This window comes from Rhea pennata, chromosome 1 (genome assembly GCF_028389875.1).
Source record: "Rhea pennata isolate bPtePen1 chromosome 1, bPtePen1.pri, whole genome shotgun sequence".
Lineage (NCBI taxonomy): Eukaryota > Metazoa > Chordata > Aves > Rheiformes > Rheidae > Rhea > Rhea pennata.
The window spans coordinates 8,478,165-8,503,097 of record NC_084663.1 but is presented as its reverse complement, the minus strand read 5'-3'; the positions used below and the strand labels follow the sequence as shown (position 1 = coordinate 8,503,097).

Sequence of the window (24,933 nt, the reverse complement as noted above, 5' to 3'; positions counted from 1 at the left end):
CCAGCAGTACAGGATACATCAGTCGGACTTCCAAATTTCTGCATCCTTGAGGTACCCCAGCCACCCAAACCCAAAGGGTGCCGGCATCTCCTGGCGACGCACCCACCTCCATCTCCACAGCAGCTGTCTCAGAGCAACGGTGTGAACAGGCATCACAGCCAGCACCAAACCCCCTTATTGCCAACACTTATGACTACATAAATTTACTACACAAAAACCACCCCAAGAATATTCGTTCGAGCTGCTCTCACATTTGGTTTGCAGCACAGACATGCTCTTCTCAAACCCACTGTGCTGAACTACTAGAGTCCCTGATGAAAAAAAAAAAAGGAATGTCAAAAAGGTTCCTGAAAAATGACATTGCAATACATTGCTATTTGTATTATCTGTGTTATTAGAGCACCATGGAGCCTCAGGCATAGCCAGAGATCCCACTGCTCCAAATGCTGTACCAGTGCAGAAATCTCACAAACTGGCAGATATGCGCATTTCTCACAACCGTGAGGAGACAGAAAAACAAGCTGTCAAGGCGGAGGAAAAAAAAAGAGAAAAAAGAAAGAAAGAAATGCAGCTAAAAGAAAGATCCTCTACAGATTCAAAATGAACTACCTCCAGTGCATTAAGCGTTGTGCTTTTCAAGCCTTTTGGATATAAAACAATAAGACCTTTACCCAGTCTTCAAAGGACCGTAATACCCTTTTAAGAGCTGTGTTTTTTCATCTCAAGTCTTCATCCCAGCCTGAGTCTGCTCAGATAGGAGTCAGCCACAATGGGAGTTGTCATTTTAATAGCTATATACCCAGAGCACTCAATTTAGACTGGAAAATGGCAAATGGTGAAATTTAGAGAGTGACATGTATTAGCCAGGTATTAGCCATGTTTTACATGAACTAACAACTTTTGTTCTTCCTCACTGCAAAACAGTTGATCTGCTACCCTGCTTCTTTGCAAGCTAAAATTTTATTTTCCTTCTCCATTTAGAATTACATCCCCTGGGACACGCTGTTGCATGGATGCACCCACACACGCCAGCACAGGTTTCAAACAGCTTTTTAACTATGTGAGTGAGGGAAATCTCTGTCTTTTAAAGAGTATGCAAGTGAAACTTTAAAATATTTAAACAACTAATGTTGTCCATCATCTAGAACAGAAAGGAAAAGTACTCTAGGCCCAGATCCAAAGGGACACTGAAGTTGGCTTCTGGAGAGAATCTGGGCAGCTAAAGCCCAGCCCGTAATCCTGACCATATCACTCCGATACTTTTGTCAAGATTCAGCTCCTTAGCCTTTAACCACCTGCACTGGTTTGAATTTCAAGCAAAGACTAAGGTAAGATGGGTCACGTCCTAGTAGGGCACCAGCTGAAAAAGGAGATAGGTACTTCAAAGCAGGTGGCTACTTAAGTCCCCCACTTTGAGGATGACCAGCATTCAGGAGAAGCATACAAATCTGCCTTCACTTTTGGCCAAAGTTGCCACCATCCTGGACATGCCGCATTTCACCCCAGCAACCTAGGAAATGTTCTCCCACTAGACAGATGCTGCAATCTCCTGCTGAAGCTCTAATACTTAGAGGAAAAAAAAAAAAAAAAAAAAAAGGATTCAGTGGTTGGAGAGAGAGGGAATATTCCCAGGTCAGTGATCCCCTCTCTCACCACAGGGAGGAGAGATGGGTTTCTGCACACCAAGCCAAGGTGCTCCCCAAATCTCCCCCAAGCCAGGAGCTGGACCCCTTGCCCCTGGCTCCCATCATTAGGTTGCAGCCCCATATCCCCTGCCCAGTCTCAGGATAGACAAATTATTTAATGCTGAACAGCATAACAACAAAACACGAAGTGAGGAAGCTCCTATAGACCAAAGCGACTGCATGCTCCTGGAGCATCATCTTCTGTGGGGTTGGAGAAGGGGGACTGACCACCATCAGCCTGGCTGCAGAGTATTTCCTTCTGCGAGCAGCACCCCAGCCTCCAACCTCTGCTCAACAAGGGGGTACATAGCCCCTGCGCTCCAGGATTTAAAATGCAGGAAAGACTTTGTTTCGCCTATAGAGAAGTAGCAGGGAGCATGACCCTGCATCAGGAGCGAGGATGAGGGACACCCTGGGAGGAGAAGATCAACAGAGCCACCTTCCCCAGGGCCACCCGGGCTGCGTGGTTCTGTCCCACAGCCACAACTCAGGCAGTGCCAGGTCCCCGCGCCCCAGGCACCAGGGTCCCTCCAACTCCCGGTGTTAACAGGAGGAGAGATGCACAAAGTTTCTCTTACCACCTGGCGAGCACTCTGCAGCTGACACGGGGGGGGGGGGGGTCAGGGCGGCTTTAGCCCCCTCCTCTCCCTCCTTTCAGGAGGGCAGCGAGAGCCTGCGCGACCTGCCAATCCCTCGGTTTTGGGGTGAGCTCTGGCATTTCCAGGCCTCGGAGGGAGAAGAGGCGAAGGGGGAGGTGTTGCATGAGCCAGCCTGCCCGGAAGGGAGAGGGTCGTGCCGGCTGCGGGGTGCAGAGACCGGCGGCGGGGGCTCTCTCTGCGCCGCAGCCCGACGCCACGGGGAGGGGCGCGGACGTATCTGGCCCCCTCCTACACACACACACACACACACACACACCCCTCCACGCCCCGCGACGGGGAGATCTCACCTCTTGGCAGGGCGGCAGCTGGAGGGCGGCGGCGGGGGCGCAGCACAGCAGCCAGCAGCCCAGCAGCCAGCGGCCCGGCGCCCCGCACCGCAGCCAGGCGGGGCCGCGGCCGCGCCGCGCCGCTCCGCACCGCCGCATCCTCCGCACCGCCGCGCGCCTCACTCAGCTGCGCACCTCCGCGCCCGCGGCGGCTCCGCGCTGCCCGCGGCCCGGCCGCCGCCCGCAGCGGGGCATAACCCGCGCCGCCGGCCGCCCGCTCCCGGCCGCCGGCACCGCCAGAGCCGGGGGAGGAGGAGCGCGCGGAGGAGGAGGAGGAGGAGGAGGAGGAGGAAGGCAGCCAGGCAGCCAGCGCAGGCGCATGCTGCCCACGGCTGGTCCGGCCCCGGCGAGGCGAGCGGCGGCGCGGTGACAGCCCGACCACGGCCTGCGGGGGACACGGCAGCGTCCCCCGAGCCCCCCGCCGCCCACAGGCGCTGGGTGCGGGGTCCCTCGCCTCCCGCCGGCTCGCCAGAGCTCGCCACCGTGACCCTTCCGCGTGGGAGAAGGGGGCGGCTCAGCTGTGGCCCGACCCAAAGGCAGCTGCATTTTGGCCCAGATTTTGTGTCCCCTCCTCGCAATGCCTCCAAGCACTCCGCGGCTAATCCGCGCGCTGACGCCGCCGGTCCCCTGGCTCCCCGGCGTCGCTGCCCCACTTCGCACCCGGCCCCGCTCCTCTCGCCTCTCCCTTTCTGCCTCCTGTCATCTAACAGCATCACCCAGCACGGAGACCTCCGCCTCATGCACCTCCTGCCTCTGTCGATCCACCTTTTACAGCTCCAACACCTAATGTGTTTTTTTTTCATGGTTTCTAAATTGTTTAGTGACTTCTTTTGGTAATTCTACTGCAATTCCTGTGATCCAGGCTTGGCTCAGCCTTTGTCCATCTCTTGAAAGGCGAGCAGGAGTACAAGGGTAGAGTTCGATGTGTGCCTGTGCCATGGAACCCCACTTGCCATCCCCTGGCTGGTGTCATCACGGCTACATCTGCTAATACAAAATACATCACTGCTACATCACTAACCCCAAAATAGCTTCATTAGCTCATCTTATGTCATTTGAGGACCTTGCTGTAGCAACCCGGAGGGAAGTCTGTCTCTGCTAATGCAGACAAGTTTGAAATTTTCCTTTTGTTCTCATACTGAGCCTTGCTCCACTTTTAGCTCTAGCCGGAGGAAAGAAAGCGGATTATTGGTTTTTCCACTGAGGGGGTCCCCATCCCTCACCAGGCTGTCAGATAAATGGGCTTGTGTAGCTGCTGCACACAAGCTCAGAGCATCTTGCCTCTCCCGATGAGGTGGGAATCAGGAAGGAAACTGTGGTGCTGTTTTACATTTTGCGCTCTTGGCTGTGTGCAGTGTTGTTTTGCTCCAGGTTCAGCTAGATCAGAAAATCAGTCACAAGGATTCATTGCTCACCTTAACTGTGGGATAAAATCCAAGACTGAAATATTCTGAGGAACACTGATTTCAGCAGGAGCAAGAATTCTCTTTGGATTTGTTAAAATAAAACACGAAAAACTGCAGACCTTTCCTGGTCGGGCAGTAGGGAAGTCACTACAAATATATACAGAATAAAATTGTTTTCTTTGGATTTGTTGTGTCTTTCATACAAGGAAAATGGGTGAAACAAGGTTAACTTCCCCCAAAGTGCACTCCTTGCTCCAGATGCTGGCCTTAAGTAAAACTTTGTGACGAGAAGAGATCTGTTAGGTTTTGCTTGCAGAATTGCTTCTTCCAATGGGAAAGGTCACCTCCCTCAACGCACTTCCGACTCCCAGGATCTCTGGGAAGAGAGACCAAATACTGCAACAGAAGGAGCCAGTTCAATGAGGCTTTAAAAGCAATGTTGTCACTTCGTTTGATTTGCTATTTGAATAGGATCTGGAATACCCACAATATTAAATCCTGCAAATCTTACCTAAAGGCAGGATGGCAAAAGTTCTGCATTGCATAGTAAGCATGAGGCCAGTAGAGAAACTATACGCTATTTGAAAATTTAATCATCAGCTTAGCTAGAAATGTGCATATGAGGTAGAAGAAAGCAGAGCTGGATTTGAGAAGCATCATGTAACTGTAACATAAAAAAGCAGTAACACCTTATACAAGGCAGTATAGTTAAAGGATTTTTAAATCTAGTAAAAGGCAGACAGCAGTAAGTGCCACTAGGAGCTTTGAAATCTGTATCTGAAATCTTGAATTAATATTTTGCTTTAAGTGAGAGGATATGAAAGTAGCTTAGAAGAATTGTGCAATCTGAGGTGAAAACAATCGCTCTGCTCTTTCACTTTAAGGTACAGGAAAAAGAAAGAAGAAAGCTAAGTTGTAAGTTATAATTTATACAGGAACAACTGGGAGAATTATTTCAAGCTTCATTTCCAAAATTGCCTGTGCCTCGTAGTGCCTCTCCATTAGTCTGATGTAAGTTAAAGATGCTCATAAAAATGTACCTTCGTACTGTGGTTGTGGCTGTGCTCAGAAAAAAAACTGACAGCTGTTAAGCATTTAGGATGAAGGTGTGTAAACGGCTCTTTTTTGACATCAGTGAGACATTTAAAGTTAATCACGGGCTTTGATGTTTGCAGAACTCGGGCCTTAGGTTTTTCCAGGAGCCATTCAGCGGTGGCAGGAGAAGCAGCCATATGTCGCTAATGCTAATGACACCAAATGAAAGGGAAAATTAAATGGCTGCCAGCTTCACTTCGGATGGCAGCAATTAGCAACCACACGCAGGATTAGTCAGACCTGTAGGCTGACATTAGCTCGCAGGGAATACATCGCAGGGGAAGGGAGACTGTTAACTCTTTTTCACTCTGCCTGCTTATGATACAAAGTCCTTAAAGACCTCACCTGCCCTCACATTTCACTCTGGCTTTTGGAGAACATCATCAACGTGAGCTGAGTTTTTTGCTGGCACCCACCTCCCAGGGAAAGCAGGCGACAGCAGGACTGAGGAGTTCTGCACATCCACGCTGTGCCAGGGAAGGATAACCTCCGTGCTGCAACACAGGTCTGCTTGGAGAGCCCCACGTCACGTCCAGATTTACTTAATGGCCAGTCTTCAGAAGCAGTTACTGGTCAAGTCAAGCATAAGGAACAAAACTTGGAACCAAATGTAAGTCCCTTATCGATAACAAGACAGCGCTTCCACCCACAGCAGGGCAGATAGGACAGTCCAGCCGCCAGGACGGGGCATCAAGAGGACCAGCAGTTTCAACTCAAGTTTGGGAGAAAAGGTCACCTGCTTGCCCAGTTCAGAGGCGCTCGTCCCGGCCATGTGCATTCGACCTGATGGGCTGCTGCCAAAACCAGCTCCGGTGACTCTCCACATGGCTAAACGATGTGACCCCTCTACACAGTTGACTGGTTTTCCCACAGGTGGAAACCTGTTCTTTCCTTTTGGTAGCACATCTATCTGCAGGCTCCACATCAGTGTGGTTTGCTCAGAGATCTTCTTCATCTTATGGACCGTATATTTTCTCACATAACCTGGTCATCTCTGCACTCTCCACTCAAGTCTATCCTTAGTTGAGATAAAGACTAACATTCTTTCAAGACAAAGTATCTTACTGATGCTTTCCCAAGTGTGGTTCAAGATAGCCTTAATAAATTAATGCTTATACCTAAGTTTTTACTTTGCGGTTCTCAAAATTCTCAAATTCTTTGGAACTTTAAGTTAAATGGTAATAGTGAAAGATTGTTCTGTTCTTATATATAAAATTACATATTACTTATATAATACCTTTTAAATTACTTGTTAATACTTAATATTTATCTGGTTACAATAATATTAACAGTAGTTCTCAAATTTATTTACTAAATTTGTTTGATCCTTTTAAAGCAGTAACTCCTGAACCATGAGAGACCCAGGTGAGTCCACACTGACCACATGAGGTAAATTTTCCTATTCAACTCCCAAAGCCATACAGCTGTTTTTGCACACCAAATAATAATCATTTATTGCTGCGCTAGTGTCAGGGCTTCATACTGAACAAACGCAGCTATTGGAGCTCTGGACCTGAGCTGGTTCAGAGGCAGTATTTTTTACTCTTCTTTGCTTAGCTGCACCTGTGGTTCAGTTCTGACCCACTTAGACCCCCCATTTTTACAGGCAGGTCATTCAAGGACTGTCATGAGTCAGTCCTGGGATAATCTGGACAACCATACTGAGAAAGCTAACATGTCAGGACAGAGGCTGTGCACTGTAAAATATGGCATATTTAGATTTGCAAAGGGATTTCTCCCTAAGGGTGCCTTGAAACCTGTAGAAGATCCAGACACAGGGATTCATCTCACTTTGTTTTAGGCACCAGGGTTGTCACCCACAGCTCTGGTACTTCGGAAGTACCACTCACCCTCTCCTAAAAAAAGAATTTTAAAACATGTCAGAGGTATGTTTTAATGGGAATGCTCAAGTGTCCAGAGTTGCAGGTCATGATACCACTCATCTGACATGTTTAATATCTATTCTAGGAGGGGGTTGCATCCCACTCTAGAAATACCTTTTCTTCCCGTAAACTGCATAGCTAGCTTAGATATAGACACCTATGTGTGGTCAAATTAATCTCACACTAGATAATTTTCTAGTGCCTAGGCTGGTGTTGAGATCAGGTTCGTGTCATCTGTCTTTGGATTTGTATGTTTGCTACACGTCTAGCCAACCTACACAACACACTGCAGCCCTATTTGCATCCATAACAGAGCACAGCACAGTGAGATAAGCCTAGGACAGGACAGTGCAGGTGCTAGGCTAGGTAATCTGCAAAGTGCAAGCTTCATCGTGTAGCTGTAGCAGCCTTCTGTAAGAAGTCCACACCTGCAATACCTAAAAAAGGCAGACTTTCTGGCTGGAGAAAAGTCAATATCAGCTTGCACGTCTTTTCCTAATTCCTACTGCTGTGTATAATACTCAGCACTTATCTCTTTTCCTCATGTTTTAATATCCTTCTTTCTAACTACTAGATTTTCCCCTCTTCTCCCTGGAGATGCTTGTCTTTTGCTCTTCCAGCAAACTTCATCTTTCAGTTCCCCTTCAAACCTCTGGAAGCCTTCCAGTTGTGATCTCTTTGTTCATTCTTTTTCTCATTGGGATTTTAGTTGAATGCTGCTGTAAATTTTGCTCATGGATTGGAATTAGATGAGTTCTTTGAATACATACAATTTAATACCGGTTGTGCAAAGGTTGGGCATAAAGATATGGAGCAGTCTTACACCATTTTAAACTATGGACATGAGCGGTTAAAGAACTAAATTGCCTTGCTTGAATCTGCATCACAAAAAATTCAGCCATAATAGAAGAATTTCTTTGCTTTTGAGATATCAGCATGATTTGACAGCTTTTTCTTTGCTTTCCAAACTAAAGGTAAAATATTCATTTACAGTTTTAAAATGTATAGGCCAGCTGATTTTTTTCCCCAGGGCATTTAGACTAAAAAGCATCAATCACTGCATTAAAATCCATTTGCATGTTTGTTTTGCTTAAGGAGGAGCAGCAATTGTAAACATTTCTGAGATAACTGATGATAGACAGCAGGATCACAATCTGAAACCTTTTACTGCTGCCATTAGAGTTTCTTGGCCATTCATCCACAGATGCCTTTTCCCAGCAGACCTATTTATCTGCTATCAGATAACAAGAGTGTTTCGAGTAATGATGATCTCTTGACTTTGCATGCAAAATAAAGCCTTGCTAGATGACTCTCTGAGACCCTTCTTGACGTGGTTGTGTCCAAAGAGGACATGCACTCTGTGGGGGCTGGGTGAGCAATCTGAAAAGTAGTGTATCTCTATTTATAGAGCAGGAAATACAAACTGTTAGGAGGCTAAAATCTATACAGTCTGGCTGTGCTGATTTGGTGTGTGAAGTAAGGATGAATGACACTGAATAAATCACTTTCTGCAGTAAACTGAGTTTCTGAGTTGACGCTGTTGCTTTATAAAATGATGCTGGGAATATTGAGGCTGATTATCTTCCTTTTAGGTTGGCAAAGGCTCTGCAGATGCATGTTCTTGATTCTGGGGAAGATCAGACAGCAGAGCAATCTGTACCCTTGCCATCTTCTTGAGACAGTCCTTCAATCCCCCATTACTCAATCTTCTAGCCATCATCTGTCTCTCATACCACCACACAAGTGTCAGGGACCACTATCCCACAGTGCAGTGGAAAAAACTCCATCTCCCATCCACTCTAGCAAAAGCATCTCATTTCTTCAGAAAAAAAAAATCTAAATATCACAGGGCTGTTAAGTGGTGTCTCCTGGAAGAAAAGGGGCCCGTATTTTCCATTGACCAGCTTGATCTTGATGAAGGCTTTTGTAGTTAAAAGAGAGCATTGTGAAGGATCTTCTCAAAGGTCTTTCTGCTTTCCTTGAATCAATGATGTTTCCTTGCTCTTCAAAGCTTCAAAGAAAGTAATGCCAGGGTTTCCTAGGGAAATCAGTGGGAGCGTCATTGAACCAACATTAAAATGCTTTGAAAGTCCCACCTGTTTGATAAACAGGAACTTTTGTAGAATTGACATATTTTATTACCATTTTGTTGCTATGGTTGGCAGCAAAATTAATTGAGCTGACACTGCCGATAGTGTTGACACACGCAATGACAGCAAACAACTGTAAGTCAGTATTAACATCAGTATTGATTTTCTGTTCCCAGGAGAGCCTCTGCAAGCTTTCAAAAAACAATTTTTTGAAATAAAAACTGAATGTCAGAGATTGTAACAAAGTCATTTGAGTAGAAGGTAGAGTTGTAGTTTTTCATGTGAAAAGCTTGATTCTGATCTCACTTATGTGGATGTGAAATTGTACTAACCCTGCTTGTACACCAGCATGAGACTGAAACAGATCTTTTCAAGGTGACTCCAAGGTGATGCCGTGGCCAAGCAGCCTAATGTGATGACCTACAAGTTGACCTAAAGTCCCAACTAAATTTGTGGGGCTTCAGGTAGAATGAGGATAGAGCCATGCAAATTAAAACATTAGCATCTGATTCCTAATGGTGCAAAAATATACTTCTGTGGATAAGGATCTATGAGAATTAAAGCAGAGCATGTGGTATTATGTGATGTTGTAGCTATGCCAGAGAAAGCTTAAAGTGCACAGGGCTGTCCACAGTGCTCTCAGAGTGCGGGAGGCTTTTGCCTCCATCATCAACAGTCCTGAAATCAATCAAAATATCATCAAACTTGTGTGCTAATGCAAAACCTTGGTAATGACCTTTTATTCTGTCTGCCATTTATTGCAATTAGATGAGCACATCTAACTGTTACATGCATCATGTCCTTGAGAAGTTATTTAGTCCTAACATTGCTAGTCATTCTGGTTTTCGTAGCCTAGCTTTATATGAATCATAGAGTATTTACTCTGTGCATTGGGCCCAGTTACGTTTAATTTCTGAAAATAGTTTCTACAGGCATTCAGGTGCTGCAGGAAGATGCCTGAATGTTCAGAAATAAAGATTGCATAAATTCTTTGCCTGCCTCGCTAGCTTCCAGCCTTCCCCTCCCGAATCTCCCATATGTTTTCATTCATCAAACACCGTTCTCTCTGCACACACTATATTGATCTTTTCATAGAAAGAGGGAGGCCTGGGGCCAAACCCATGAGAAGAGCAGCCCTCAGACTTTGGTGCTTTCACCCCATGGGACAGGCCTTTCTGAAGATTGAAGGAATGCTTCTCTAAGGGAAAGGAAGCCAAGACTGGGTGTGGAGCTGGGCTTTACATGCTTGGCTAGAGGACGAGGGAGCAGACATGCAAACCCACAACGGCAGCCTCGTGCCCAACCAGCTGATAGGTGAGGATCCGAGCAAGTCAACCTCTTCCACGTCCCAGAGCCCATCTGAGCTCCACGCACTAATCTGATACCAGGTTAGAAAGGGGTTTGGTTCTCCTTAGCCAGAGTGAACAGCAATGCAAACAAGATCCTCCAGGCACTCTCCACTCTACCCCAGCTCAGTATTAGGCTCTGAAATCACATGGTCTGAGTTGCCCATGTCTTCTGAAGGGATTATCCATCTAGCACACCAGGTCAGTGCAACTGGTTCAATGTCACTTTCAGCTTCTAAGGAAAAGTAGCATGGGTCAGATGTGGAAGTGCATAGCTAGTCCCTCTTCCTTGTTAAGCTGTCACTTCAATATTCAGGTGAAGACTCAGAGTCAGCCTTGGGTGCATCACACATGGATTTCTGAGCTAACTCTTAGGAAGCAGCTTTGGGTTCAGTAGGTTAAAGAGTATTGTAGTATCTTTAGAAGTAGAAAGCTGTTTCACCCACAGGGAATATAGCATTATTTGAACATGGAGCATAACTTGAGCTGAGCCTGTTTACTTCACCAGCTCTCTCAGGATGATATTGTTTTGACACAGACATGCAGTATGATTTGCTCCACAAAATACTGATTACGGTGTCAGCTCCTTTCAATTTGGTAACTTGTCATGACAAACGTAAATTTTCAATTTAAGGGATAAAGTGATTTATTGCACTATAAATAGCCTACCAAATTAACATACTAGTGCTAAAGTGGTACCAAGGTAAGTAGAATACCTGTAAATGCAATTTTAATGCTTTATTAATTGTTCTTTCATGAATTCACTTTCTTCTTGTCTTTCCCAATACCCTTTTCTCTCACAAACTCATTTGAAATAAGATATTTTTAATTAAAATTTTGTGTGGTACTTTTGTTCATTTTAAACCTTGATTTGTGAATAGTGATTCAGCTCATGTGTCAGCCCTATCAGTTAGAAAGGTGTAGGGCAGGGCAGTGAGGACAACTCACTGCAAGAGTGCTGTGTCTAGTGGGTACAGTCAGCGCTTCAGGGACATCTTTTCCACTGCTGTCATTGCCACTGACTCATTCTGGGCAAAATTTATCTTTTTGCAGAACATCAACCCCAGACTTGCACCTCATTTAAGACCTACCTAGGCCCTCAAGATGAGATTTCAATAGACTCAAGAGATGAATAGTGCTATTATGGGTCTTCCTCCCCAGAATGAACAGCAGCTTCTACTATCTCAGGGAAGCCACTTGGCATCTCTTTATTTCAATTTCTCCCTTTGTAATTTGGTATTTACTCACCCTTTGAGATGCTTGGATAAGAGGAACTTACAACAGGACAGGATGGTTGATCTGCCAGCTGATTATGGCAAGACAGCCAAGAAAGCCTAATGTCAAGCAAGTGAAGGTGGAGCTCAAGCCTTCTTGACTGAAGTCCTTACAGCAGCATGGATGTTCATGCTGTAGCACTAGGACGTGTCTATGTGGATGCTCATTTCAGCCTAGAACTGGCCCGGGTAGAGATAAAGGATGACCTGCGAAGAGCCTGGCGCTTGGCATGAGCTCCATGGGGCTGAGCAGGGCCTCCAGGTTCATAAGAAGGGTCAAGCATCTCCAGAGGGGATCAAAAGAGATGCATGTGGCCATCCCAGACCTGAACAACAGCAAGGCTGTGCTGTGTCTCTATTCTGCCTGCATCTCCTTACTGGCAGAGGACTGGAAAGAATTTTTGAACATGTTTTATGAGAGTACTTGTTAATTCATCCCTGGCTATTACTGAGTAGTGGAGGGGAGGGGAGGGGAAGGTGAATATTTAGTAAGTCTGGCTTTAATATTAATGTCATTATAAACCCACAGACCTGCAAGAGACTAGGCTGTTTGAGTGAATTTTAAATTAACTTTGCAAAGTGAATAGTGTGCTTGAATTGATCTCTAAAAACATGCTTGCCGTACCAGGCTAAGGTAAAATGTCAGCTTGAAGTTAAAAGCTCTGTCTGAGCAATCTCTGCTCTGAGACTCAGAGTGACTCTTGATATTTATCAAGGTGATGAAAATACTATAGGCATTTTCGAAAGCTGATGAGAGGTTGTACTCAAATTACCCACAGTAATAACTAGGTGTTTTTGCAGTAGCTGGTCAACTCACTTCACTATCACTTTCCAACATGCAGGAACAAATCCTGAAGTCTGATGATCCTTACCGCCTAGTGTATTTCCACTAAACTTCAATGTTAAAAATATACATATGCTTCTTTTTTTTAATAAATACGCATATATGAGATCATCTTGACCCCTGAGACTTAATATTTGGATACACATGCTTGAAAATCCACTCCATAAAAAGTACAGTGCATTTTTCCAGTGGCTGAAGTAGTCAAACAGAGGTAACCAAGCCGACCTCCAAATGCTCCAGATGCCCTGGCAGGCAAAGATGCTTTAAGCAATGAGGATGAGACAGGTGACTCAGCCCTCTTCCCTGCTGTGTCACGGGGAGCTGAATAGAGAAAGACGTCACTTTTGCACACACAGACACAGGCAACGAGCTGGCCAACTGAGCGTGCAGGCTACGATTATACAGGCAATCCATTAATGCCTGAAGCTATCGGGAACGGGTCCTCTCTGTGCTAAGTACGATACAAGCACAGATGACAAAAATTTGCAAAGCCAAACAGCAAAGAAATCATATATCAGAAATAGCAAACTGGTAAACTATAATTCCTTTCCAAAGGAAATTATAATACTTCTCTGTCTAATCAGCGCAGCCCGCAAATACTGCTGAGTACTTTCTCTTTCTTCTCCTCAAGAAATCACAGGAAAACATTCAACTTCCATTTGGAAGAAATAAGGAAAACCAGCTACATGCTTTTGTGCCCCTGACAGTGAGGCAAGACATGAAGGTTGTGTTGGCACTTGTCTAAGATGAACAGCATGCCTCATTCTGCTCTAGCTTCAGCTAGACTATTTTAAGCTGTCTTCTCTACCCGGACATCTACATGACAATCCGAATTCCTAAAAGGCTACTCTCACTGTGTATCTCTGTGTGTGTCTCCAGCAAATTCCTCTTAAATAACTGAACAGGATTTAATACATAAAGTATCAACCAAAAGCTTATGATCTGGGCATAATGTAAGTATAATTGTTCAAAAAGCCCCCAAATCCAGAAGGTCTAATGTAGCACACACACTTAGGAAATTTATTTGCTTATATTTCTCATGCAAGAAATACTCATCTGAGACTTTGTGACTCTTCCTCATCTATCAGGAATAAGTTTATTCACATTGTGTAAGCATACTTTGTTACAGTAAACCCTACCTTCAAGCCTAAGAAGACCCACCCAGCCAAGGGGGTCTTCCAAAGGCAGGACAATGTGGAACTATTGCCATTAGCAGAGGAGGCAGGGTCAGCATCCAGATTAATCCTCCAAGATTCAAGGAAAGCCCAGCAGACACTTTCTGAGGAAGATGAGATTACCTGCAAATGTGCTTAGTTCATGGACAGCAAAGCCTAAAGATGGGACACAAGTAAAGGAGTGTGTCCTCATTTTTAATAAATAGTGAATTATCTTCGATGTTATTTTGAGCTGAGAACCAGCTCACTGAAAGCAGTATAAGAAACTCACTAAACACAGACTAGAGAGGTCGCTATAAGGTGTACTACCGCTTAACTTTTGCTGTGTGACTCTAAATCTAACGACTGGTTTCTTATTTTGCATTTTAGTAAGCGATGCTCATTTTAGCCTTAGCTTAAAGCTGCCTTAATCATTTTAGGGGGATTTGAAAAATTCTTGGCATAGTGTCTCCAAAGGAAGAGCAATATTAAAACAGCGCCAGCTTGCTGTGCCAAACATCCTGACACAGTGTCAGGAGTCCCCAGAGCTGGCAACGGCGGAGCTGCTGGGAAGCTGGCAACACGCGCTTGGGGGGAAGAGACTCTCGTCAGCAAGTGCTAACCAAAGCTGCTGCAATATTCAACAAGGCTGGGGGAGAGGGACTGTGGGGTCCCCTTGCAAACAGAGCACTGACTTTATAACAGGTATTTAGTCCGTGAGTTAAGAATAAGTGTTTTCTAGCAAGCACAGTTTTGACTGAAATAGACTGTGGGATGATTGTTATGCGTCGAGTTACCCGAGGATTTTGTTCTGTTACACTGGTTTCCTAAAAATAGAGTACAGCTCTCTACGATTTTTAGGGTGGATCAGCCAGAACTCCAGACATTTCAGAGCCATCTGCTGCACATTTCAAACGATCTTTCCAGACCGCTGCTGAGTGGCATCCTTCTCACCTAATTTCCCATGTCTGCATCTGAGCTGGCCAGTCTGGGTTCCCTTTATAAGCGATGAAGAGAAAGAGACATTGTTAGAGCCCTATTCGCATGGCATATTTCAGACATCTGCATTAAAACAGGATGAATGGCATCCTATAAATACCTGTTTTTCTCTGCACACTCGCTAGAAGAGTCCAGGCAGCAGCTGAAATGTAGGTGTCCGCCCTGTAAATGTACGCTTGCTCAGATGAATCTTAGACCAATAGTAGTCTCACAGAATAATTTAAAAAATACTGATGTTGCTAAGAATATTTCTACTTTTTCTAACGGGCATTTGATATGACCTTCTGAAGCTCCTACTAAGCCTTTAAATGATTAAATCTGTGTCAAGACTATTGTTTTCAAGAGTGTCAAAATACGATGTTATGTCTCCAAGTCAGGGTTTACATGGCACAACAGGGGAATGCTGGAGAAGCTGAGTTGGCCCTGGTCCAGCTCTGGGAGGAATGCCTCCTTCTCCAAAGTTATTAAGCCAGCAGCTTTCCCTAGAATAAAACTGAATTTTAAATTATTTACAAATTTTAACAGTGCTTTGGTTTTTACCAGAAAGCAGTCCATTTTTTTTAACAGAAATGCAAAGCTATCACATCTAATTATATTAAACATGCCCCACAAACATAATGCAAGCTAAATGAAAGCAGAGTCCTTGCTAAACTTAGAAATGCAGGACCAGAAGCAATCTCCAGAGCAATGGATACTTCATCCACATTCAAAGCACTAAAACTCACAGCTTTGTGCAGCAGTTTAGAAGCTCTTTTTACCAAGATCATTATCTTTCTTAACCTCGTGTAAAATTCTTGGAAATGGAGAATGTTGAGAGCCGGAATTCATTGATTCATTTTACATCAGTCACGGGGTAATAGTCTGATGGATCTATAAAAAAAAAGCAAAAAAAAAAAAATCCAGTTTTTGTTTTAGGCCATGTACATTTTAGACCATATAGGATAAATCTTGGCTTACAGACCCAGTGCTGCCTGCTTAGTTCATAAAGTTTTTTCCCAAGAATCCACTCTTGTCACCCCAAAAGTTCTGTCTTTATTAAGTATCATTATTAAAATAATAAGATTAAGGATTTCAGTGTGACCCCTTTAGCTGGAATTTGCTTCCCAACTCATTCCTGTATACAGTCATACCTAGGAACAGTCATGAATTCCTGCTCACATTTTTATTGTTAGAGACATATTATTGAACCAAGAGACATAAATCACTTGAAACTTTTTCAAACCTCCCAGTGTTTTAATCATAGGGAATCAGGAACTTCCAAGTTCTATTTTGTAAGGTACAGTAGTGATATGGACAAGATATCTCATTAGGAAGCATTCAGTGAATCAAGCTACTTATTCCTCTTTTTAGGCACTGCATAAAAACTTATATGAATAATATTCACTTTAGATAAAAAGTGAAAGCAAAGAAATCTCAATGCTTCCTCATAGTAAAATACCATCTGTTTCTATTTAAGAAATCCATGATAATGGAACCCAAAACACTTTGATCAGATGTTGAATGTGACTTTAAGAGTTTTGAATTAGTATTCCAGATCAGCCTTACAAAAAGTTGTCAGCTCCAAAATTGCATCTCAACTTCCTCTCCTGGAGGGACTGAGAAATAAAAAATGTTTTAGTCTCCGAGAGCAATAAAAAATGTTTTTCCACATATTTTATGTTTGTTACAAGCACACAAGAAACCCTGATGGGTACTCAGAGTGGGGAATGTTCACATTTCCCTGTTATAAACACCAGATTTGGGTCAGATTGAGTGAAATGGCTCTTACACTGAATCATCCACTTAAGGAACATTTAGGAGTCTCTTCCAATAGACTGTTAAATGGGAAATAAATATCCTAACATAGTAAGATTGTAAAATGACTATCCCATAAGTGAAGACTGAGTAGTAAAGTTAAAATGGCAGAAAGATGCCTCTCTAACCTCCCAAAAAAGATTCAGAATTTCAGATACAGTTTCATACATTTGAAAATAAAGGACCCTGCCTAGCCACAGAAGTAGTGCGGAGACTTTTCTAGGAGCTTCTACAGTCGTGACAGGACTTGGGCGGGGGAATAGACAGCAAAATCTGGCGTTGCCTTAGGCTGGTTCAGGACACTAGTCCTGCTCATGGATAACTCAGGAAGCTGAAACAGCACCAGAGAGGGGTGGGAGGGCAAGGCCAGACACCACAAAGAGCTGAGGTGGGACTGGAGCAGCCTCAAGGACCAAATGGCTGAGAACGCTGCAACAAGGAACCAAAGCAGGGCCACAGCAGTAGGTCGCACTGGCAAGGCCAAAACAGAGTCAAAGAGATGAAACAGAGGCTAAAGGGGCTTTTTTGACAAAGGCAAGGAAGAGAAGCCGCCTTAAGGAGTCATCTCCCTTAGGTAAGGACCTGGGGTCCCTTTAGGTAAGCCAAGCAGGGCCTGCCTTGGGTTTCTCAGCAGGACATGGGGTTGTCCTCGTCCTTGGTTTGATGTCATGACCTGTCCTATTAAGGACTCCCCTCTTACCAGGGCTGTCTGGGCATCTCTGGCTCCTCAGGACAGGAGGTATCCACAGAGTGTGGGCAGGCAGATATTCTAGTTTTCTGCAACAAGCAGATCTCCGTAACCTCTCTGGTGGGGCATGCATAGTCTTTTCCCATAGGAGAAACACAGATTTTCTTGGAATTAAATGTTTTGTGGACTGCCAGTTTTTCTGGGTCATCCTTGGTGATCAGAGAGGGTGGAACAAGCTTTCAAAGATCTCTGTGAAACATGGGCTGGACTGATTAAAAAAAAAAAAAAAAAAAAATCAGTAGATCTAGGTGACCAATGATGGCTCTCACCTGGGCAGGGATTGCGAAGGATCCAGGAGACAGCAGATATGGAGAGAGTATGGGGGATTCGCGGAGGAGCCACTGTGCTGAGGCATTATTGTCTTTAGCTTTTTCCTGGTAGTTTTGCAAGTATAGATGAATTTGCTTCAGGGTCTGCATTATGGCAGAAATGGTTGGTGCTCTCTAGGACTCCTCAGGAAATCAGATACAAAACAGTGACCACATCCATAACTTGTCTCCTGGAAGACTAAAGCTACAAGGTTTGTATGTGTTCACATGATTCCCACATAGTTGTTAAAAGCATACAAAAAATTATAGTGCAATGTAGAAAATGGAAAAAAACCTCAGTCCCTATATATAAAAACAATAAATTCCTCTCCGTTCTTGTTTAAAACAGGTTTTTCTTCAGTAAAGTAAGTTCTAGTTATCTCAGTTCTTATTATCTTAAATTCAAAGGGTCTTCAAAAACATAATATGTATTGCTAAAATACCAAATTCCCTAAACTTTTTTTTTAATATTCAGATTTCAGATATCTTTCTAGAGTTTTCTAGAAAATAAGGAGCTAAAATCAAACATTTCTTCTCTGCCCAACTAACTCTGGGATAAATGTACCTTTTAAAATAAAAGACAGGTAATACAATTTATTCCCATTATTCAATCAGCATAGGTTAAGGAAAAGCTAAATTAAATTCATTTTCTGGATGAGTTACAGTGAAAAGCAAATGTCAAGCAGTTTTTCCTAGGTTTTGTTAACCTATATTAACTAATAACTGAAATCAGATAACTTTTAGATTATTCAGGCTTTGTCATTTGAAAGGCATATATCTACGAGCATGTTTTAAATCTTCAGACCTATTATAAATCTTGCCTTTTCACCTCTGTTAATGATGAAGAAAACATGGCCATGACTTTCGATCCCTGGGGAAGTGAGATGCCCAATTCCAACTTTCAAATCTCATCTCCACGACAAACCATTCCCAGGCCAACTACAGAGACGTGTAGTCACAGTGGTTAGTGTAATGCTCATTATAATCTGGCAGCAAAAGCCAGAACAACCTCTCTCACGTATCAAAACATTGCAAATCAGACCAGACTAGATTTCCTCTAGTACTTTCACAAGTCTGTCCCATTTAATCCGGACACTCAGCTCTCGATATTCTCAAAGCGGGCTTTCCACACTGACGCCCACTTCGCAGCTGGTTTGAAATGATTACATGGGGTGCGCATAACAGTGAACTGTGGCTCCCGGATTTAAGAAGCTTGAACACTTTTAAAGACAAGATTGGATGTAATTTGGGGTTTTCCAGTCCACTGAGCACCTTCTCGTAAAGGTCTCAGGGAGCAAACAGAAAATGCTCAGGCTCTTTCCTTCTGTCAACGACTGCAGCCTCCTGAAGACAAACATACTCTTTCCATTTATGCCAGCTGAAGACTTGGTTCAGAATCTGCCTACAGTCTAATAAACCATTCAAATCACCTACTTCACAAATGAATATTCATGGTGCTAGTTTGCAATTATAATTCTCATGATCCTAAGTCCCTGGCAAAGTTAACACTGAAATAACTGATTCCTTTGTACAAACTAAATTTAAAATAGAACGTATCTTTAAGATATTTGTTGAAACTATCTGTAGGAATTCAGAAGAGTATCTTGAAGTAGTATATCTCAAATAATGTACAGCACATTGCTAATAAAGACAGGTGAAAGCTTTGATGGGAGATAAAAGGTTAGAGAAGAACTCCCTCTCATTTCTTTTTATCCTTCTTTTTTGATGTCCACAGAAATCAGTGCAAGTGAAGTCTGGAAGCAGGCAGTGCTGATTCGTTATCTCTGGCCTTTCCATGTGTCATCCTGGCCCTTTCAACTGTGTAAGCGTTGTCCCATCTGGCAAAATAAAGCCTGAGCCATTCTCTCCTCTGGGAATAAAGCACAGAGCTGAACACCAGGCTTGAAATAGCTGCACACCAGGCATGAAATTTCTCTTTGATATGAACGTTAATTTGTGAAGAGGGAGCATCTGTTCAAAAAAGCTTTTCTGCCCATCTCTACTCTACTACAATATTGTATTGATAATGTGAATTGGGTGAGTCAGTCCTTTGCAAATGTCCGTAGTGGAGTGCTGGCTCCATGGGTTACCTAAGGACTCCCCAAGGCCGGCTCCAATGAAATGCTCTTATAGTCAGTGGAGCTGCACAGCCACAAAAATGATCCTCTATTGCAGCAGTCATGAAGAATCTCACCTGTCCCTGTGTTGTTCCTATGTGGTCTTATTTAAGTGTAAAACTGTTGATTGCACTGGAAACTTCTCAGTTTAATTTAAATAATGCAACTGTAAAATAAATGCTTTTGCTTTTATTCAGGGCTAATTTTTAAATCTCAGGCCTTCTTTCACAGAGCTGAAGTATCAGAGATATTTTCATGGCAGCTCAGGTTCTCAATGATTTTCTGAAGTCTAGATGCAGAGATTTTATTAACAGTTTGATCCCATAAAATGTCCTAATGGCAATAAAACACCCAGATAACTTAAGCACAAGTAGTGAACGAGTTTTTTTCCAATTATTCAGTATTGCTCCTTCAGATATATCAGGGCTCTTACAGGATCTGGATGGCTCCTACCCAAACGATTCAAATGCAGTCCTCCTTTTTCTTTCTCCCTTTTCCTTTCCCCCTCCTTCCTTCCTCTATTTCCTTCTAAATGGATAATACTGTAATGGGATATAAACGAGGGGTCCATAAGTGAATACTCCAGGATTTATCAGAGCATCAAGCTATTGGTCTTCTAGCGAGAGCAAGACAATCGAATCAGGTTTGCCCAGGTGCATATCATTGCAGGCCGTTGCTTTGGACTGTCTCCATCTCTGCAGTAGCCTCTATCCACCTGCACACACAGCACAGCCAGGTGGAAAACCCTTGTCCAGCACAACCTCTTGCCACATCATACGATCATAGAATCATAGAATCAGTAAGGTTGGAAGGGACCTCTGGAGATCATCTAGTCCAACCTCCCTGCTCAGCAGGGTCACCTAGAGCATGGTAGACAGGGTTGCATCCAGGCGGGCCTTGAATTTATGCAGAGAAGTAGACTCCACAACCTCTCTGGGCAACCTGTACCAGGGCTCTGTCACTCTCACACTGAAAAAATTTCCCCTCACATTCAGGCAGAACTTCCTGTGCTTCAATTTCTGCCCATTGCCTCTCGTCCTGTCACATGGGACAACTGAAAAGAGTTTGGCCCCATCCCCTTGATACCCTCCCTTCAGGTACTTGTACACATTGATCAGACCTCCCCTCAGTCTTCTCTTCCCCAGGCTGAAGATGCCCAGCTCTCGCAGCCGTTCCTCATAGGGCAGGTGCTCCAGCCCTTTGATCATCCTCACAGCCCTACACTGGACTCTCTCCTGTAGCTCCATGTCCCAGAACTGGACACAGGACTCGAGATGAAGCCTTCTCAGGGCTGAGTAGAGGGGCAGGATCACCTCCCTCCACCTGCTGGCAACACTCCTCCTAATGCACCCCAGGAGACTCTCAGCCTTCTTGGCCACAAGGGCACATTGCTGGCTCATGGTCAACTCATCATCCACCAGCACTCCCAGGTCCTTCTCTGCAGAGCTGCTCTCCAGAAGGTTAGCCCCCGGCTTGTACTGGTGCCTACGGCTGTTTCTCCCTAGGTGCAGGACCCTGCACTTGCCCTTGTTGAACCTCAGGAGGTTCCTCTCTGCCCAGCTCTCCAGCCTGTCCAGGTCTCTCTGAATGGCAGCACAGCCCTCAGCTGTGTCAGCCACTCCTCCCAGCTTGGTACCATCAGCAAACTTGGTGAGGAGGCACTCTGTCCCCTCATCCAGGTCATTGATGAAGAAGTTGAACAGGATGGGACCCAGTACTGAGCCCTGGGGGATGCCACTAGCCACAGGCCTCCAGCTAGACTCCATGCCACTGATGACGACCCTCTGAGCTCTGCCTTTCAGCCAGTTCTCAATCCACCTCACTGTCCACTTGTCTAACCCACATTTCCTGAGCTTCTCTAGGAGGATGTTATGGGAGACAATGTGGAAAGCCTTGCTGAAGTCAAGGTACACAACATTCACTGCTCTCCCCTCATCTACCCAGCCAGTCACTCCACCATCCGCCAGCTCCCTCGGTACCCATGGGTGCATCCCATCCAGGCCCATGGATTTGTGGATGTCAAGCTTGCCCAGAAGGTCTCTAATCCTATCCTCCTCAACCAAAGGAAAGTCTTCCTTTCTCCAGGCTTTCTCCCTTGTCTCCAGGCTCTGGGATTCCTGAGGGCTGCCCTTAGCAGTGAAGGCTGAAGCAGAAAAGCATTCAGTAATTCTGCCTTCTCTGTATCCTTTGTCATCAGGGATCCCCAAACCCTTTGCTGTTACGATGTTTCTCGCTGTTCTTGCAGAGACAGTTTCTGTAGCTACTAATCCCGAAAGCTAAAGCAGAGTAACCAGAATAATTACCTCTCCAGGAAGAGAAATTAGCTGTTCCCATAGGACTGACTGTAGAGTACTACAATCTGCAACCAGTCTGCAGCGTGAAGCAGAACAGTAACTACCAAAGTACATATCAATGAGAGGAGAAGTGGGCGTCGTATTATTAACTCTCAGCAGCTTTCAGAGGTATTGTTGGCTGGGAAACCATATTTTTAATGCCTGAAAGCCTAAAACTTGAAAGAAGATGAAACACTACCATGAAGGTGGTTATCAGGAGTTCATGATCATCTTTGCTCTACATTCTTGAGAAAAGATTTCTCAGTAAGAGGGTATTTTATTGCCATTAGGACTTTTTATGGAATCTAAATATTAATAAAATATTAATTAAATAAAATATTGAGTAAGTAAGAACTTCTTTAATCCCTTATTTGATAGGTGCCCAATAAACTGCAGCTGAATTACTGCCCTCCTTACACAGCAGGTGGGACCTGGTCAGGTCTGGATCATCTGTGCATTGTGCATGATAAAGGAAACGGAGGCAACTATATATGAAAGATTGTCGGGGCAGAAATTGGTACGATATAGGCAAAGCAAAAAGGAAGCTTTGTGACTGCTTGTTTCTCACTTCTTTTTCTTGCCTAATTAATGTCTACTTTTTTAAAAAAACTTATATTGGCAGAACATTGTATTATTTCACTGTTAACTATTTGTTCTCTTCAGAAAGGTACTGACTAAATCTGTTCCAAACTTCTGAAGCAGGCAATCCATCTATTTTATGGCCCTATGTCAGACCATGGGCTGCCTGGAGCAATCCTAGATCCTTCAGGTTTGTTCAGATCTTTTGAAGAAGATGGAAAGGTGCAACTACATTTTATCAAGGATATTCCAAGTTAGATTGATTTCACCACGTAAAAGTAACAAAACTAATAAAATAGGAGTGGCTTTCTATAGCTCCTGAAATCACAGATCTTCAAGTTAATTTTGATTTAGCATGGATATTACTTCCTTCTTCAAGATAATAACTATTTCATTCAAGGCTTAGGAACTGCAGGGTAGGGTATCTCCAGTTTCCCATTCTTTGTGGCTGTAATGGATGTATATGCAACGGTTTCTAGATTTCCAAAGAATATTTATAGGGTGAGATTGTCAGCTCGGTCTTAAGCAGGTGTTTTCTGAGGTTGTGAAATGCTGTAACCAAAACCCAGGCACCTAAGACCCCAGTCACATCTGCAAATGAAAAAAATAGGCATTTTATTAGTTTGAATATGTCTAGAAAGCATGTCTCACAGCAAGAGGAAAAAAGATGCCCTTTTTCTTCCACTTATTCAAAGAAAGTTAAGAAGCATTTTGTTCACAGCCTGTATGAGAAACAGTTCTGATTCTAGGTGGCTCTTTCCAGAAAAAAAGAAAGACATAATGAGAATCAGCTCCAGCTGGAAGCTGATGCTAAATAGTTTCAAACTAAAAATAAGATATGGAGTAGAAAGGTAACAGGAAAGGTGAGTCATAGAACAACACATGGACAGCTTTGTGGGTCATCCAGAAATCTTTTAATCAAGGCCAGATATTATTATGAAAGGTTGGTACAGCTGAAACAGGATGTCTGAGTTCAAGCAGAAATTACTAAGTGGGACTCTGAGGTTTATTTTAAGCAAGGGGTGAGTTAGGAGCAACACCAGACCTTTCTAGCTAAAACTTATGATTCTTTGACACTTCTTCTGAAAGTAGGTATGGATGCAAAATGATACCGCTACCAGTAGGAACATCTCAAAATCTAACTCAAAAGCTCTCATAGCAAACAGCTTATTAAACAGAAGGTGACACTCAGCACAGCGTTTGCCCATCCACCAACAAGAGGCATAAGGGGGAAAATAAGAAACCTGCAGCAACAGCTGTTTTCAGCCCACTGGACGTTGCATGCTCTGATGAACGCCTGCCTACGTGCACCCTGCGCGTGCAGAGCCTTTCCCTCTGCCCCTCTCTGCGAGCTCTGTGGAAAGGGGAAGCCAATAAAGCCTCAACTGCAACTGTGCCCAGCCAAAGGGCGAACGAGAGCCAAAGCAAATAGCAGCCGGCTCAGCAAATACAAATCTCAAGTAATGGCCACGAACACCAGACTGGAACTATGGATTCTAACAACACGCGAGCCAAGGTTGAGCCTGCTTTTTAGCAGTTAGTTCAAAAAGACAAATAAAACAGGAGTTTGATCCCACGTAAAAATGTTTGATTCTGTGAGTAATGCAGCCAGCTCTACCTCCCAGCAGCCCCTCAGATCCTACCGCTCGGGAGTGGAGCCTGTACAAACAAATTGGCCTTGAAAAGGCAGCTGGTTTCCTCAAACTGCTGCCGATTCTGCTGTTCGAGCTCACCGTTTCACACTGGTCCCCAATCTGTTTACTCACATCCACCTGTTGTCTCTTCTCTGATAAAGCCTTCGGAGCCAAAAACATCCTTTTACTCTTTCTTCGCGTCGTAGGTCACACGATGAGGTCCTGGTCTTGGCTTTCATATTTTGGATCTGTGGAAAGAGCTGTAACGGTAATAAATAATATTTCATTGTTAACCGCTTTTGTGTGCAGACCCCCTGGAAATAAGCAGAATAACTTGCAGTGGCTGAAAAGGTCTGTAGATCCAACCATTTCTGTTTAGGGAAAAGATTCAACAGCTAGACAGATATCAAGGGTATTTGTTTTCTACAGGTCAAAACAGGAGAAGGCCAGCGTGGGTGAGGTCATTACTGGAATTGGTTTCTTCCACATCTGCTCTGATGAGATTTCGGATGCAGCTGAGCCGACGTGCTGGGAGCAGGACGCTGAGCAACGCAGATGTCAGTTCTGGTCCAGTCCCTCAGTTCCTGTGCAAAGCTTTAGCTATAGGTAATAATAATCAGACTTCATACTTACCACAAGAAAAATCCCATCATTGTGCA

At 44.1% G+C, this 24,933-nt stretch overlaps 1 protein-coding gene across 1 annotated transcript in view; it reads right to left on the bottom strand.

Moving 5' to 3' along the window:
- Positions 1–2,699, bottom strand: part of ELAPOR2 (endosome-lysosome associated apoptosis and autophagy regulator family member 2) — a 103,395-nt gene extending 100,696 nt beyond the window's left edge. The window contains exon 1 of the mRNA XM_062597293.1: positions 2,632–2,699. The gene's annotated coding sequence lies outside the window, so the exon portion shown is untranslated. The remainder of the gene's footprint in view (positions 1–2,631) is intronic.
- Positions 2,700–24,933: the final 22,234 nt, after the last annotated feature.